Raw genomic sequence first — 15514 nt, 5'->3', positions numbered from 1 at the left:
TATCACAGTGACAGTGGTGAAACCAATGGGCTTCTTGTCAAGACCATATTCTATCAGGCATTTGTCTACTGTGCCTACGACAAGGTCTCCTGCAAGGCTGCAGTTATAAACTTTTGATGGATGTGTTCTTCTTTTTCTCTAAGTTGAATCCAGATGTCCTTTGTAAGTAAGAGTGTGGACTTGTGTCTCTTGCCAAACTGTTGGGTCTCAGCATGACATCTCCGAAACTCCTGTCCACTCCCACGAGCTCTCTGTCCTGGGGGTTTTTCAGCTTTTTTTTTTCTGGATAGAGTGGAGATTAGAAAGTGACATTGGGCACTGTGTTTTACCAAGATGACATTTGGCCTGTCAAATGCTAACTGTCCTGTGAGACTCCAAGAATCCTGTACTCTGTGGTCTCCTAGTCTCTCTCTGTCTGGACGATGTATGGAGAAACCGTCACTAAGCATTCTGGGAGCCAATGGTCTGGAGCATCTTCCACTCACCGCCACTTCTTCATTGCCTCCAGCCCAACCTGGAGAGATGTGATTTCAATACCTGTCTTAAGAAATGTGATTTTGAGATAAAAACCTTGAACCAACTTCTGTTCCCCCCAAGAGGTCCTCAGAAAGGTTCAAAGAGAACTAGGTATTTTAGATGTGGTGACCACACCTCATTAAGATACCATTTGAGTTAGAGAGACAAGGACAAGGTGAAGCTTTCTCGATGACTAAGGCTCTTGTTAGTAATGTGACCCTGCTTCCCACAGGATAAATGAGAAAGCTGAGGCAAGAAGGAGAGGAGCTTCCCTCCACACACTTCTGAGAAAGCCAGCACATGCCCCATGGCCCCAAACACAGCCATTTGTTAAGCTGTAACTTAGCAGAGAGTTTCCTATGCGCACTTGGAATTGATAATAGCTTGGTGTGAGTTTGGTTTGACTTACTATTGGTCATAAACATGAAGAGCTACTTTCTTAAGGTTTGCAGGGAATCATGGGAAGAATGTGGGAAAGAAAGACATAAAGACAGACAGAAAGACATCAGTTCTGGGCTGCCAATCTATGTACAAACGAGTACCAGTGCATCATGGGAGATTTAACTCACATACAAGATGTGTTGCTATTCAGGAACCAGTTAATAGAGTGCCAGAACTTCTTCTTGAGACTGAGAGTAGAGTGGTGTGTATGGGGTGGGAGGTGTTTTGAAACACTTTCTTTTTGTCAGCAGGGAATATCTTTAGTCTATAAATGTAGAGGAAGAAAAACAAATTAGACCAACTATTAATACCGATGTTTCCATCATTAACGTGCACAGTCTGGCTGCTGCTTAAAATAAGAAGCCATTTGTGACCTGAAAGTTGGTCAGCCCCAATACCTACGGATCACCCTAAAAATAGAAGTGAACCTCACGTCCCAAGAGTATACTACGTGCATTTTAATAGCTAGATCACATAGGGAAATTAGTGTATCTATTATTAAAATAGAAAGGCTGGGTGTTAGAACACTAATTTGGAGCAGAAAGATTATGCAAGACAAATTCTGAACATGGAAACAATATTTCTCCTTTGAGCAGGAAAATGAATTAATAGGACTCGGCGTGTTAGCAGACCTGTGGCAGAATGCTAAACAGGGAAGTGGAGCCGGAGAAAACATTAGAGACCCAGTGGACAGATTCAGACTTGAGCTTTACAGAGAAGCCATAATACGTTTTTTGCCGTGCTCTAAGCAGCAGTAAAATCACTGAATAAAGAACAAGAAGGCAAAGCATGAGAGATCTTTTTTTTTTTGTCACAAAGCGGATACCTGTGTTCTTTAAAACTGAAATCAAAGGAAGACTTAAGACTGCAGGGAATTTCTCAGAGAGGTGTGCAATTTGCCCTCTAAAGAAGTTTTTTGCAAGTTCAAGCTATAACCCCACACATGGAAAGAACCTTTCCAAAGGTCTTATTTTAGGAAGAAACATTTAAAAAGGAACACAGAAGACTAATTACCCTCCAAAGACATTTAGGAAGGCAAGTGGAAGGCATATTTGTGTGTTGGCTAGAGTATTTGGGTTTTAACATTGTTCCCAACCTGATGCCTTGCCCCAACAGTGCTGTTGCATTACAGGAAATGAAGCAGAATTATTTATAACCAAGCCGGTAAGTGATGAGCTCTGTATTTGCAGTTGGACCTCAGAGCTTTCAGGGTGTGGAGCTAAGAAGGAGGTTTCACCTAGAATGGTTGTCAAATTCACTGGAGAAAGTAGCATTTGGTTTTCCAGAAAGTGTAGGTAAGGAAGTCAGAGAAACAGTCCAGATTAGAAATGCTGGGGTGAAGAACTGGAGAGGAAGCCTGGAGCCACATAATAGATGGATTTTCTTGGCTGGTGAGTTGGAGTAAGTTTAGGGTTTGGGTGCACGTAAATCACTAGAGAACTATAATCACCTGGAGAGGCTGTGGGGACAGGGAATAAAGTCACTAGGTGATGAATTTGTAACAGTGATCACTGTAAGCAACTGGGTCCTAGCTTACTGAAACCTTATTCTCTGAGAATATCCCTCAAAACTGTTTTTCCATGCATGAAAACTTCAAAGTCCTCCTTCTCATTGTTTGAAGGTTAATGGGCTTTTTATGCATTCTCAGATGGCTAAGGTCAGAGATAGATCAAGCTGTCATGAGCTGTTTGGTTCGCACTTTGTCTGTGGCAATGACTGTTTGACTTGAGAGAGTCTGCCCTTTCCTTGGAGCCGGTCGCTGTTCAGCCGTTAAGAAGTTTGGAGCAATTTGCCTATACACGTTTGTGTTTCTAGGTGTCTCCAACAGTGTGAGCCTCTGCAATGCTTTGTGTGAAGCATTTGTGTGTGTGGCTTTGTCTGCCCAGTCCGACAGATAGACCAGGCTGCATCCCTTCTCTTCCCCATCTTCTTAGAGTCTGCATGCACTGAAGCTAAACATGTTTGCAATGACAAGTTTGACTGTTTTTTAAACATAAATGAGCAAAGACTATGGAGGAAAGCAACTAGTTTCCCACAAACACACCCAGGGTGTATCCTGAACAGCTTTGAAGTCAGGAATTCACCTTCCCCTTCTTTGTAAGAGAGTTTGCCACACATCAGAGTCTTTCTCTTTTACCAAGAAAATCTCTTATGGGTATTTTCTCTACCTCATTTCCACCCTAGCAAGAATGCTAAGTGGGGAATAACACTCGAAATGTATATAAGAAATACTCAAGTTAATAAAAAAAAAGAACAAGAAGAAAACAAAATAAATGAAATGAAATGCAAAAAAAAAAAAAAGAATGCTAAGTGACGTGCTGCCTTCCCCTCTGAGCTACCCATTCAGCTAGAGGGCTCTTAGATTTCCCTGAATCTGTCTGGAGAGGCTCTTTTGCTTGTCCATTTGAGCAGAAAGATTCTTCCAGAACATGAGTGTTCACTGAGCCACTTTTTCTCATTCCCAGCCTTCCATCTGGACTCCTAATGTTTCCCTTTTGCTTGCCGAGATCCTGAAGCCATGTCGGCTTTAAGCAGTTATTTGCGAATGCTTTTTGTGATTCAGGAACTTGCTAGATGCTTGGGCTAGGACAGATGGGCGCATCTTTCTTGTTTTCCCAACACAAATGAGCTTTACACCATTCAACTGGAAGTCGTAAATGTTTGCAGTCTGTACTACGGAGTGGGTACTTTTACTTGGAGCTGTATATGGGGAGGTATAAGCATAAAAATGCTTTGACTTAAGATGGATTCTTTGAAAAGAAAGCAATTTGTGGCCCCAGAATGGAAGGAAGCAAGGCTGCTCTGGCTAACGCACACAGTCTCTCTGTCTCTCTGTCTCTCTATCTCTCTCTCTCTCTGTCTCTCTGTCTCTCTCTCTCTCTCTCTCACACACACACACACACACACACATATTCTTTCTTTTGTTAGTTTTCTTTCTTTCAATTCACGTGGTTCTTGACTCTTGTGTATGTGTTGTCCTTAAATTGATTCTCTTCTGTGATTACTGGGCCCTTGCCAAGGGCCTGTCTGCATGCCGTGTTTCTCAATGTAAATGCTTCTGTGTCTAGAAATGTAGACACCTTAATGTCATTTACAGATCACAGTGTCTAGAAGCTGAAACTGGAGTTTTGTTTCTCCAGTTAAGTTTTTGGAGTTGAAGAAACCTTCTTTCAAAGCGCTCTAGAAGTCCTCCATTCACATGCCATTGGCCAGAATCATGTAACCAGCCCGTGCCCAAACTAACCACTGGGAAGGAGAAGAGATTACAGAACTTGAGCACAAGCATGGAGACATACACCTGCAGTCCCAGAATGTGGGAGCCTGTTGTCTAGGTCAACTTGGACTATGTAGGAAATATCAAGCTAGCCTGGGCTACAGAGGTAAGACCCAGTGTACAAAAAAGAAAAAAGATAGAAAAAATACATATATGATGACCCCTTCACTAAATCACATAGCCAGAGCAGATCTTAGTTCACTGTGGGAGTCCCTGCCTGGCCTAGTATTTTCCAGAATTACATAATAGGAAGAAGATGGCATTAGAGTCTGGTGTCACATCGGAGGACAGCAAGAAAGAGCCCAGGGAAGACTTGCCTGCTAGTGCTATGAGGGCACTGTTGCAGGATATTCCCCATGGTCTAACAGGCTGCACATCTGTGCTTGAATCACTGAAGCTTGGAAAGGAATGATCTGCTTAGGCAGAGAGTCTATGAAGAAGCTTAAAAAGAAAGCATACACACTGCATCCCAATTCCTCCTCATTGAAACCATCTCCCCTAGGGAAAGGTGAGGGGATTGTAAGGGTCAGGAAGTTCCTGAAATTTAAGAAACACAGGAAGTTCATATGGCTCTAAGGGTCACAGGGCCCCACCTGAAATTACACAAGCTGTAACGATCACTGGAGCCAGAGGGGTTTTCTGTTATCGAGCGGCCTGCATGCTATGCAGGGAACTCGAGGGATCCAGCTTTCGTAAAGATCCACTACGTGCTGAGAAGGGCTTCTCACGATACAGATGCTTCGAATCATCCTTGCCCCTGTAAGCAAACCCTGGAAACTCACCGGCTCACTAAACCAGACTTCCGTGGCATCATTTCTTTAGTCTATCATTGTATTCTCTCTGGGGCAGATAGATATTGACATCTCCCCTGGAAAGTCAGAGTCATGTGCTTCAAATTTGCAATGTGTTGGTGATGTTTTGTTTTGTCACAAAATTTAGAGGACGTGGCTGGCAGAAAGGGATGAAGACACAGAAGTTTCAAATCAATTGTCCTTCCATGGTCAAGACACCACCCCTTTTGGCATACCCATTACACTTTTATTTATCACTCTCTCATTTGTTTTTAATCAGTTATATAAAACAATACACACATTCTTTCCCCTCTTGATTTCCACCACTGAACTGCTGAGCTCTAACACAAACAGTTCTGCGTCTACTTGGAAGCCATGTTCTGTTGTGCCGAGTTTCTGAATATTCGTGCACCCAAAATGTTTCAAGGTCTTCGGTGAAACAGGAAGAGAAATAATTTTAGCACTCTGCATAAAGCTGTAGTGTCATTATATAGGACACTGTTTTTTAAAGTGGGAGAATCCCTCAGTAGAATTAGGAGAGTGTGAGGTGTGTTTATATGTGTGGACACTGGGATGAGTGTTGGGAAGATAGACAGCAAACGGGCTGACAGAGGTTGGGTGCTTCTTCAAATAGGATTGACCATTTCTTCCAGTTTCCTACAGAGCCCTGCTTGGGTACCACCCCACCCTGGGGCATCTAGTCCCAGACGGTGTAGACACATCCTCTCCCACTGAGGTTGTAAGTGCTTTCGATCTTTCTTTTTAAAGTTTTCTTCAAGTAAAGAAAGTTTTGTGGCCGGTATCCCCAACATCTTTGAGACTGCTGTTATGAAGCTTGCTCTCCTTCATGGTGATGTCCTTAGAGCGTATTATTGTGTATTGTAGAACTGCTTCTTTCAGTTTCTAGGATATAAGAGGGTTCCCCCCAGAAAGGATTTTTCCATTACTATAAGGAAAACACAAAGCATGTGCCTACCAGCCATATATTGAAGTGGTGTCATAGTTTTGCAGTTGTTTAAAAAGTTATGTAAAATAACAGAATTTGGGGATACAAACATCGACGACTAGCATTCACCTAAAATTTCTTAATTAAGACTGTTTACCCCCTCCTTCATGTCCACGTTCTTTTGACTTATTCCACTTAAAGCAACATATTCAGCAGCCCTCTTGCAATGGACGGTAGTGAGGGTTAACATCTGATTCCCTTCTATGCATAGTGTTCACCTTTGCGGAGTCTCATTGTTTGGAACCTAAGAGTCCCTCAAAGGACCATGTTTGCTCCCCTTGTGGCCTGGGTTCCTTTTTTATTATTATTTTATTCTTTTATTCACTTCGTGTCCTGTTCCCTCCCCTCTTCCCAATCCTACCCTTACAAATCCTTCCTGTCATTGTCCCCTCCCCCCAGGGGAGCCCCTTGGGTACCAACCCACCATGGGTCATCTAGTCCCAGCAGGGCTAGGCACACCGGCTCCCACTGAGGTCAATAGGTTAAAGGATTGTGCTAGAAGGCAGCACGAACGGAAGGTAATGGCACCTGTAAAAGATGGCCCTGGTGAGAAGTCACTGGGAATGTGCCCCAAGAGGACTGGGGGATGGGGGCTGGATTCCTCCTTGTTCCCTTTGCTCCCTGGGTCACGGTGGAAAGGGCTTCTGTGCCATCACATGTTTCCACTGGGGTGCGTGCGGTGCCTTGGTACAGGCCCAAAGCAAGAGCTGTGGATCGTAGATCAAAACCTCAAAAAGGTCTGAGGCAAACATTTTATCTTGATAAGTTGATAATATTTGGGATTTTGTTACGGTGACAGAAAGCTGACCAAGGTTGCGTATAGTGGGAGTGGCCAGTGCTTCCTCTATTAGATTTGATTGTTCAAATACTGGATTTTATCGTCTCTTCTTCTGTCTCTTGAGGATATTATCTACCATACTGGTCTAATCGGTTATTTTATTATTTTATTTTATTTGAGACAGGCTCTCACTATATTACCTGAGTTGGGCTTGAACTTGCCGCGTTGACCACGTTGGCCTGTAACTCCCAGAGATCTGGCTGACTCTGCCTCCCAAGCTGAGATCAATGGTGTGAGACACCACACCCAGTACTCGAGCATCTCTTAAAAGAATAGGAGACGAGGTGTTTGAGGAATGATCATTGGAATATCATCATTTATAAAACCCGAAGGGATAGTCGGACAATAGCCATAGTTACCAAGAATTGTTTTGCAAAACCTGCAGTTAGATACGTATAAATAGTACATGCCTCTACATACTGGTTTTGTGAAAAAATATAATAAGCCTTTAGATCTCTGTGGTGGATTATAGGAAACCCCAAGCAGAATAGTTAAGTAAAGCGATAACACACATCAGGCTGCAAAAAACTACAGAACACATTCTCCAGCAAAGCAAGTTGCAAGAGAGGAGAGAGAGACAGGGACTGAACCAAGACATAGCAGCCATTTGGTTTTTTTTTTTTGTTTTGTTTTGTTTTCTTTTCTTTTCTTTTTCCTTTTTTTCGGAGCTGGGGACTGAAGATAGCAGCCATTTGTAATGTAGGGTCTTGGTTCTTACAAACTTGAGTTTCTGAAACAGTATAATTCAATGAGAGGAGAGTGGAAGATCCCATTAGAACGAGAAGGGGAGGGTGGATTGTGTGTTAGAAGGGACAGGTAATGAGCTCCAGGGACTGAATGGGCAAAGGGGCAGAGTGTGGGAGTCAGAGTGTAAATGTAAGTCCCACTTGAGAATCTAGGCTGTTTGTGGTGGGAGATGAATGGCCATTACAAATTTGAAGAGAGACGTGTTGGTAGGCATCTTTGGGAACAGTGCTGAGAGCAGGAAGAGGATGTGTCTGTACCTATGTATAGATTTCCAGTGGCAGAGAAAAGAACTGGAGGGTGGGGGCTTGTGTCCAAAGGTATGCGGCCCTCTCTAGATCCTTGTCATGGAAGCCAGATGCTACTCTGAGCTTGCAGGGAGCAACATTCAGGGGCTGTGGAAAACTTTCCTCTATTTAAAGGGGAATAGGAATAATTCTTAGCCCGTGGCCACTGTACGCTAGGCACTATGGTTCTTGAGTATACTTTGAAAAAATAACTATAGCGCCTGTACATCTTTTCTTAAAAAGTGAAACCAGTTTGCTGATGCAAAGACAGATCCAATATGCTGTTCAGGAAGGCTTGGCTTTGGGGGGTCACAAAAAGACACCATGTTGAAGAATGAAATTCTTGTGTAGTAGGAAGGTAGTGACTTCAAGGGCCTGAGGTGTTACGGGTAAGGACAGCTGTGCATCTTTACTTGCATAGGCTCCTATGAGACCGATGTTTTTAGAAGAGAGGAAATGGATGATACTAGCAAGTAAGAGAGCTGTCTCCAGGAGGTGTGCCCAGCAGGACCAATCAGAGCTGCCGCCGCCCCGCCACCAGGCTCATCATTGCAATAGGAAATCCTTCTCTGTGTTTCAAAGATACAATGTTTAAATGCCACATCTAATTCAGCTCTGTTCAGGGTAGGAACTGTTACCTTCAAAGGTAACAAGATGGGAAAATCCAGACCTAGAAAGTCCACTTAACCCTGTCAGAGTCCATGGACCCCACAGGGGTTGGTTGAAGGAAGAGGACACATATCATGAAATATGTTGACCATTTTTTTAAAGGTTCATCTCATAGTTCCCTATAACTCTATCACTTGGAGAAATAATAAATTAATCTGCCACAGTCAGTGGCACATCCTTAAAGAGGCATCCATCAGGGCAGCGAATGAATTACCAGCACATTTTGCAATGCCACAAGTGGGATCCAGATAAGATTTACGTTTTTAAAAATTTCATATTGATGCTGGAGCACACCTGGGCCTTCCTACACAGTACCTTACAAGGTAGCAAACATTTTACCCCAAATAGTTGTTTAATTTATTAAGTGAGAATGCACGGGAAGGATGTCTAAGTGAATGGGCTTTTTTTAATGCCATCCAATCATGTCACAGCACCGCAGTTAGTGGTGCAAACAGCAAAGCATTTAACCAAAACACACTAGCCAGATGGGTTTTTCAAAGACGTCCAGGAAGTGTAGGGCCTGAGAATCCTGAGGCTCCGAATGCAAGAGCAGCAAGGAGGGGTAGCCAGAGGCTGAGGGCTGGCTCCATTTTCCTCTCTTGATCTCATCTTGAATCGAGGCTCACACGGAGTACAGCGGAGTACAGCGAGCTGGAGTTATCTGTCACAGGCGGCCCACGTGGTCCCCAGCAGCTTCTTTAGCCGGAGCCTCCAGCCTCTCCAGGATCTCAGCAGAGTCCAGCTGCTCTTCGCCAGCACCTTTACATGCATTGTTTACGTATGCATCAGCATGGCCAAGCATTTAGCCACCCATTCAGTCTTTCAGGCTATTTCTTCGCATGAACACATCGCGGGAGGAATTGTGTGAGAGTTCCACCCACTGCAGCCTCCACCCGTGCCTCGCTTTGTCTCTCTCCTTCGGGTCATTATAAGAGTAATGATTGCGCGGTGGGCACCTGCCTGGGGGACCCTTCCAAAGCACATGAGCTCCGAAGTGGCAGGGTTTACTATATGGGGATGCCGGCTTCCCACTTTGTCCCTTCCGGTGCTCGGTGCTCGGCTGGGTAACAGGAGGACGACGCCCTGCCCTGTCCTGCCAAGACAGAGTAGGTGCTTGGGTGTGGTCTCTCCAGGGTGAATTTCAGTTGGTATAGTCCAGCCCCAGCGCTAAGGTGAGGTTGAGGTTCCGGTTTCTCCCTCGCTAAGGCATTCCTGGGAACAAGAGCAATATTCTAGCGACTTTCTCTCTCTCTCTTTTTCTTTTAAAAATGCTAAGAAATTCCCCGCCCCAAGTCCCGGTTGCTCCCTGGTCTGGGCACACACACACACACACACACACACACACACACACACACACACACACTGCTCATGGAGTTCCTTCCGCTGTGTCCCAAGTTTTCTCTCGACTTGTGTGCCAGCAGGAGATTCAGGTGTATGTGTGGGGGATGGGGGTGGCGGGGGAGTGATCAGCTACTCCAGCCTTCTGACTTACCGAAAGCCAAGTCAAAATTAACCAGTTCCAGTCTCAGAAACAGAACAAAAGCCCTTCTTCCCCGGGCACTGGCCTCCAGCAATCAACAATTTCCTTGTGCCTTGCTGGAACCGCCAAATGAGCAGCGCAGTCACAACTCGGTGACTAATTCAGCACGGGTGCCTTATACCTCCCCCCGCCTCCCCCCTGCTACAAACTGAGCTCTGACTTCTCCAAAAGTACCTGTCACTTGGAGCCAACCCCTACCGCACCCCTTCCCCCGTCCTCCCCCCACCCCCCGCACCGCAGCAGCGCCTCCGCATCACACCGGGAGCTCGCCCAGCCTTGCACAGCGCCCTCCTCCCCCGCGCGCCGTAACCCCCTCCCTGCGCATCGCTTGTACTCTCGCCACGCCGCCGCCCGCCACTGCAGTACCGAAGGGAGGAGGCAGAGGAGGAGGACCGCAGCGTGGCCGCCGGGAGCCACTTTCCCGCCCCTCCTCTCGCCTCAGACCAGCTCAAAGGAGTCACCACTGCGCGCGCTGCAGGAGAGAGTGGCAGACCGAAGCGGCCTCGGGCTGCAAACGGAGGGGCGCTCGCGCGGCGACGGCTGCAGGGCTGACACCGCTCAGGGCAGGGGGGTCCCAGGCGGCTGGAACGGTGAGTAGGGAGTCCCCCGCAACTGTGGGGAGAGCTCGCTCCGTGCTAGATTCCTCTTCTGTACCGGGAGACTGAGCGTTGTAACCAGAGAACTTTTGCAGCCTTCTAGAAGCGCAACTAGCGCAACTTTGCCCGCTCTGGCCCTGGGAAAGCGGCTGCAGGTGAGGCAGGCTGCCCGCTGGGGACCTTTGTCGGGATGGGAGGCAGGAAATCTCACTGAGGCAGTTGAGTGACCCCGGGTTTACTGGGCTGGAGTAGGTCAGAGGTGCGCTATGTTCGGGATTCAAGGGCAGGTGGGTGGGCAACTGCAGGAGGCTCCCTTCTGCTTTAGGGGTTGGGGCGAGGAGAGTTTCAGGGAGGGCAGGAGAGACTATTCAAAACAGGCAGCCGGGAGTGCCCACCATCACCGAGCCATCGCCGCAGCCTCTGGCTCAACTTTTTCTGCGGGGAACCCTCTGCAGACGTACAGAGGTGGTTGGAGAGCACGCGGAGCCGCAGTCGACTCTGCGGGAGGCTAACAGAAAACCCGTCAATTTTCCAACTCTTACACACACACACACACACACACACACACACACACACACACACACACACACACACTCCCCAAAGCCCGCGAGTAGCATCTGTGCGGGCAGGAAAATAAAAGCTGCAAGCGGGGATGCGTGCGGGCTGTGGCCCTTTGTAAGAATCCACACTTCTCTGACACTGCACCTCCATTCAGCAAAACCCTATGGAGCGTCCACTATGCGCCTGGCGGCGCAGTGAAGCACATCTAAGAGTGAGGGTTTCTTAGGAGAGGGACTGTCCCCAGTAAAGATGATGATGATGATGATGGTGATGATGATGATGATGATGACGATGACGACGACGACGACAGCAACAATTACTACCGAGGTCTCTAATTTAAGGCCAAGAGGAAATGGGGCGACAGCCCACCATCTTCTCTTGGTGGACTTTTCCTCTCCAAATGGGCTCTAGAATCGAGAGTACTTTCTCCGTCTGCAACGCCTCTGGCCGGGCGGGAAAGATGTTAGAACTTGGCCAGGGAAGGCAGCACCCCAACCGCAGATACAAGGAGCATCTCTGTGGGCGTGCGGGAACCTCAGTCGCCACGCGCGGGGGTGGAGAGGGAGGAGCTGAGTCACCAGCTCTGGAAGTACCGCCTGGACCACGGGAGCGGGGGTGGAGGGGCGCTCGCGTCACCCTCTACGTGTGGGCGTGATGCAAATACAGCCCGGCGAGGGGAGGGCGCGGCGGGAGGGAGGGCTAGGAGACCCAGCCTGTCTGGGAGCGCGCGAGTGTACGTCAAAGGCTCCCGGGTGATGGATGCCCTGTGGCGCGCCCTGTGCAGACAGCAGTGACTGGAGGCTCTAGGGTGGGGGATAGACTGCGGCAGGGGTGGCAGGGAATGCCGGGCAGGACCGAGGCTGCAGGCAGGCAAAGAGCTCCGCAGTGCGCCGCAGTGGTAGCACTGCGAAGGCGTCGTCGCAGCGACCAGGATTCCCCTGGTACCCAGACGCCTTTTAAGTCTCTGAGGGATGCCCAGATACTCCTTTCTCCCGCAGGACTCCCTTCCTTCCTGCATAGCTGATTGACTAACAAAACGGGGGCGGGGACGCTTTTTAGTTTACTTTTCGTTCTTAGCTGGAGTGAGACGGTGCTCTCAGAGTCCTCTCATTTTATGTTAGCAAGCTTCCTAGTGCTCAGCGCAATTTTTCGCACGAACGCTTTCCTGGTTGAGTTCATCAGGTTCTCTAAGGCCAGTCCGTTCCCAAGGCTTTAGGCAGAGGCCTGGCATCTAGATTTGAGAATGGCTTAGAAAATGGCTTTGGGTGTTTTTAAACCATAAAAATTCGTATTGAAAGCACTTCAGGCTGATCTTGCACTCACTGATGGGATATTAAAAATCCAATCTATCTTTTTTTTTTTTTAAGACCACATTCTGGGAAGCCTGTAGCAAAGCTGATTGCGCCCAAAATTTGTAGTGTGTGCACAAAAGGAATAAAAGAGTGGACTATCAGGGAAGAAAGGGGAGAGGGAGACAAGTAGTTACCAAGAAACCCAGACAAAGATCTAGCTTCCCATTACTCCCAAGATGGTCATTGGCCACTAGAATTTTAACTGTCGGCATCCATCCTCCATTGCGTAGAACGGTGAAAACCGTCCAATGGAGGACTTCGTTTCCCCATAGAGTTGTGTTCAGACAGCCTTGGAAGCATAAGAAAGGATGAAATAAACACCTTTCAGGAAAAAAAAAGAAAACAGTTTTCTTTTTTAAAAAAAGTATGACGACTTCCTACTATTGTTTCTTTAATGAAATTTGGGAGTCCGTGTCAACACATGTGGACGGTAGTCCTTTCCCGACATCCTAAGTGTCATTAGTCTGAAGCAGGCAGGCAGAGAGGAAAGGGTCTGGAGGGCCTCTGGCTGCTTCGGGTGATGTAGTGGAGAAAGAAAATCCACTTGCTTTTCAGGCTCCACCCAGGGAAATTCTCTTCTCTGGCCTCACCAATAGATTAACCTAAGAGATTTTAGGTAAACATGGTGATTGTTCTCTGTGCATGGTACTCCAGAGAGCGAGCTGCGGTTCCCAGCTTCGGTGTGATTACTGAAAAGAAAGCCATAGTGTGCTGTCACATGTGTCACATAGTGTCACATGATTACCAGAAAACCCATTTTTTTAGGACTAGGAACATGCATGCTTAATCCGAAATGAATTTGTCGAAGACATGTTTCGTGAACAAAAGCATCTGATTCGTCAATGTGTCATCTTGGGCAGCTCAGTCTTGTTGTTCCTCTTAGACACCTAGCAGTAGATTTCTTGCTATGGTGAACCTGAAGCCGCTCTCCAGAGTCTATTCGGTTGCTTTAGGGGAGAAGCCGCAGTCCACTGGTGTGTTCTGCTGGTTCCCGTTTGTTGGGCTTTCTGTCTGACACAAGTTCTCAGGGCACACACTTGCTTAAACTCATCCTTCAGATTAGATTTGATTGCAAGCATAAGAGGGGCGGGTCTCTTCCTCACTCCCTCCTCAACTATATACAGCTTTCACCCATGGCTACATAATTTTTTTAAATTTTCTTTGCTTTTTAATGTTTCTTTACACGTGAGAAGCCAATGTGAAAATTTGCAGCAGACTGAATTAGGAGGGTCTTCCTTGAGGCAGCTGAGAGCAGCAAGAGGCTGGATTATCATTTGACTCCTGCTAGAAATGTCTTGATGCTACATGAAGATACCGTTTGACTTTATCACACGCCCTGCACAGTGAGGGCCAGTTAGTGATCACTGAATATCATGCAGCTTAGGCTGCTGAACAATTTGAACGACATAAAACAAATAAATAGATTGGCTGAATTGGGTAGTTTGCTCTTTCCTGGGTCTAAAATCTACCATGCCAAGAAATAGAAAAATAGATTATGTATATTTTAAATTTGAGTTTTTAAAAATAGACTATAAGAAATATTTTTATTAACTCTTAACTCATTGAACATTACATGAAGCTCTGTTTGTGTAGAGAAAGTGGTCCATTCAGTTCTATGCCATGCCTTTTAGGGTATGTGTAGCCTACTTTCCAATTAAGCAATGTGCAAAGCTTGATTTATTTTAAGCATTGTTATATCGTCTTTGTTTATTCTCTTGTTTCTACAGTTAAGACAGGATATTTTACTTTTTAGCCTTTAGTTTGGCAGCTATGTTATGGAGTTCTACTTTACACAATACCAGTTTAAAAGTTGTGGTGATATATATGTATATATATATATACATATACATATATATATGCCATAAATGTACTATTGTTACTATTGTTGGCTCTATTCCCTCCCCTATCTGCTAATAGTCACCATGCCACCTTTTGTCTCTATGACTGTTTCATATAAATGGACTCATGTAACATTTGACCTTTCATGATCCCCTTATTTCTCTTGTCCTAATTTCCAGATGTTTCCTCATCCTTTAATATGCATTAGAATGTCCTCTCTCACTCAGGCTGAATGATATCTCACTGTGTGCATAGATCTATTCAGCTATGGACACATGGGATACTTTTATATTTCAACTATTACAAATTGCGATCTCCCAACTTGGTATACAAATGTTCTTGTGAGATCATGCTTTCAATTCTTTGGGCCAAATATCCAGAGGTAGAACTGCTACATCATGTGTTAATTATATTTTTACTTTTTCGAGGAACCGTTGCACTGTTTTCCACAGTGATTATAACATTTTACATTACCTCCTACTATAAACAAGGGTACCAATTTCTTTTGTCCATCACCAGTACTGTGTGTGTGTGTGTGTGTGTGTGTGTGTGTGTGTGTGTGGGCGCGCATGCGCATGGGTGTGTGCATACTTATTGGTATAGGTATGTGTGTGCATGTGAACATGGAGACCAGTTAAGTGTCTTTTCAGTTATGCTCCCTGAACCGTATTTTGGGGACTGGGTGGCTCAGTAACCCTGGAGGGCATTGCTTCAACTAGATTGGCCAGAGAACACCATGGATCTTGCTGCCTCCACTTCCTGCATTCTGGGATAATATGTTCATGTCAGTATACCCAGCCATTTATGTGGGCGTAAAGCTCCCCATCAAGGAGCCTCTACACCCAGAGCATACTGGGGTCCTATTGTTCATAGAAGTGCTCCTGACAGAAGGAACAAGGCAGCTCCCTCTCACTCTCTTCTTTCTATAAGGCACAAACCCCCTCATTAGAGCTGCACTTTTGTCACTTTCAATACTGTCATGCTGGAGATTAATCTCCTGGTAGGACGGAGGATTACAGCACCCGACTACAGCACACTAAAATATTGTTTGTTTACACTA

At 46.0% G+C, this 15514-nt stretch overlaps 1 protein-coding gene and 1 long non-coding RNA gene across 2 annotated transcripts in view; one reads left to right on the top strand and one right to left on the bottom strand.

Annotated features, from left to right (window-relative positions):
• Positions 1–8899: 8899 nt before the first annotated feature.
• LOC134485822 (uncharacterized) lies at positions 8900–10293 on the bottom strand. Its single transcript, XR_010064044.1, has 2 exons — positions 10059–10293; positions 8900–9778 (listed from the first exon to the last, which is right to left on the bottom strand). It is a non-coding gene; the product is annotated as an uncharacterized LOC134485822 (long non-coding RNA).
• A 280-nt stretch (positions 10294–10573) lies between these two features.
• Positions 10574–15514, top strand: part of Sv2c (synaptic vesicle glycoprotein 2c) — a 195538-nt gene continuing 190597 nt past the window's right edge. The window contains exon 1 of the mRNA NM_031593.2: positions 10574–10696. The gene's annotated coding sequence lies outside the window, so the exon portion shown is untranslated. The remainder of the gene's footprint in view (positions 10697–15514) is intronic.

Source organism: Rattus norvegicus, chromosome 2, assembly GCF_036323735.1.
Source record: "Rattus norvegicus strain BN/NHsdMcwi chromosome 2, GRCr8, whole genome shotgun sequence".
In the NCBI taxonomy this organism is placed as follows: Eukaryota; Metazoa; Chordata; class Mammalia; order Rodentia; family Muridae; genus Rattus; species Rattus norvegicus.
The sequence above is the reverse complement of the archived record's forward strand: the minus strand, read 5'-3'. Positions and strand labels throughout refer to the sequence as shown.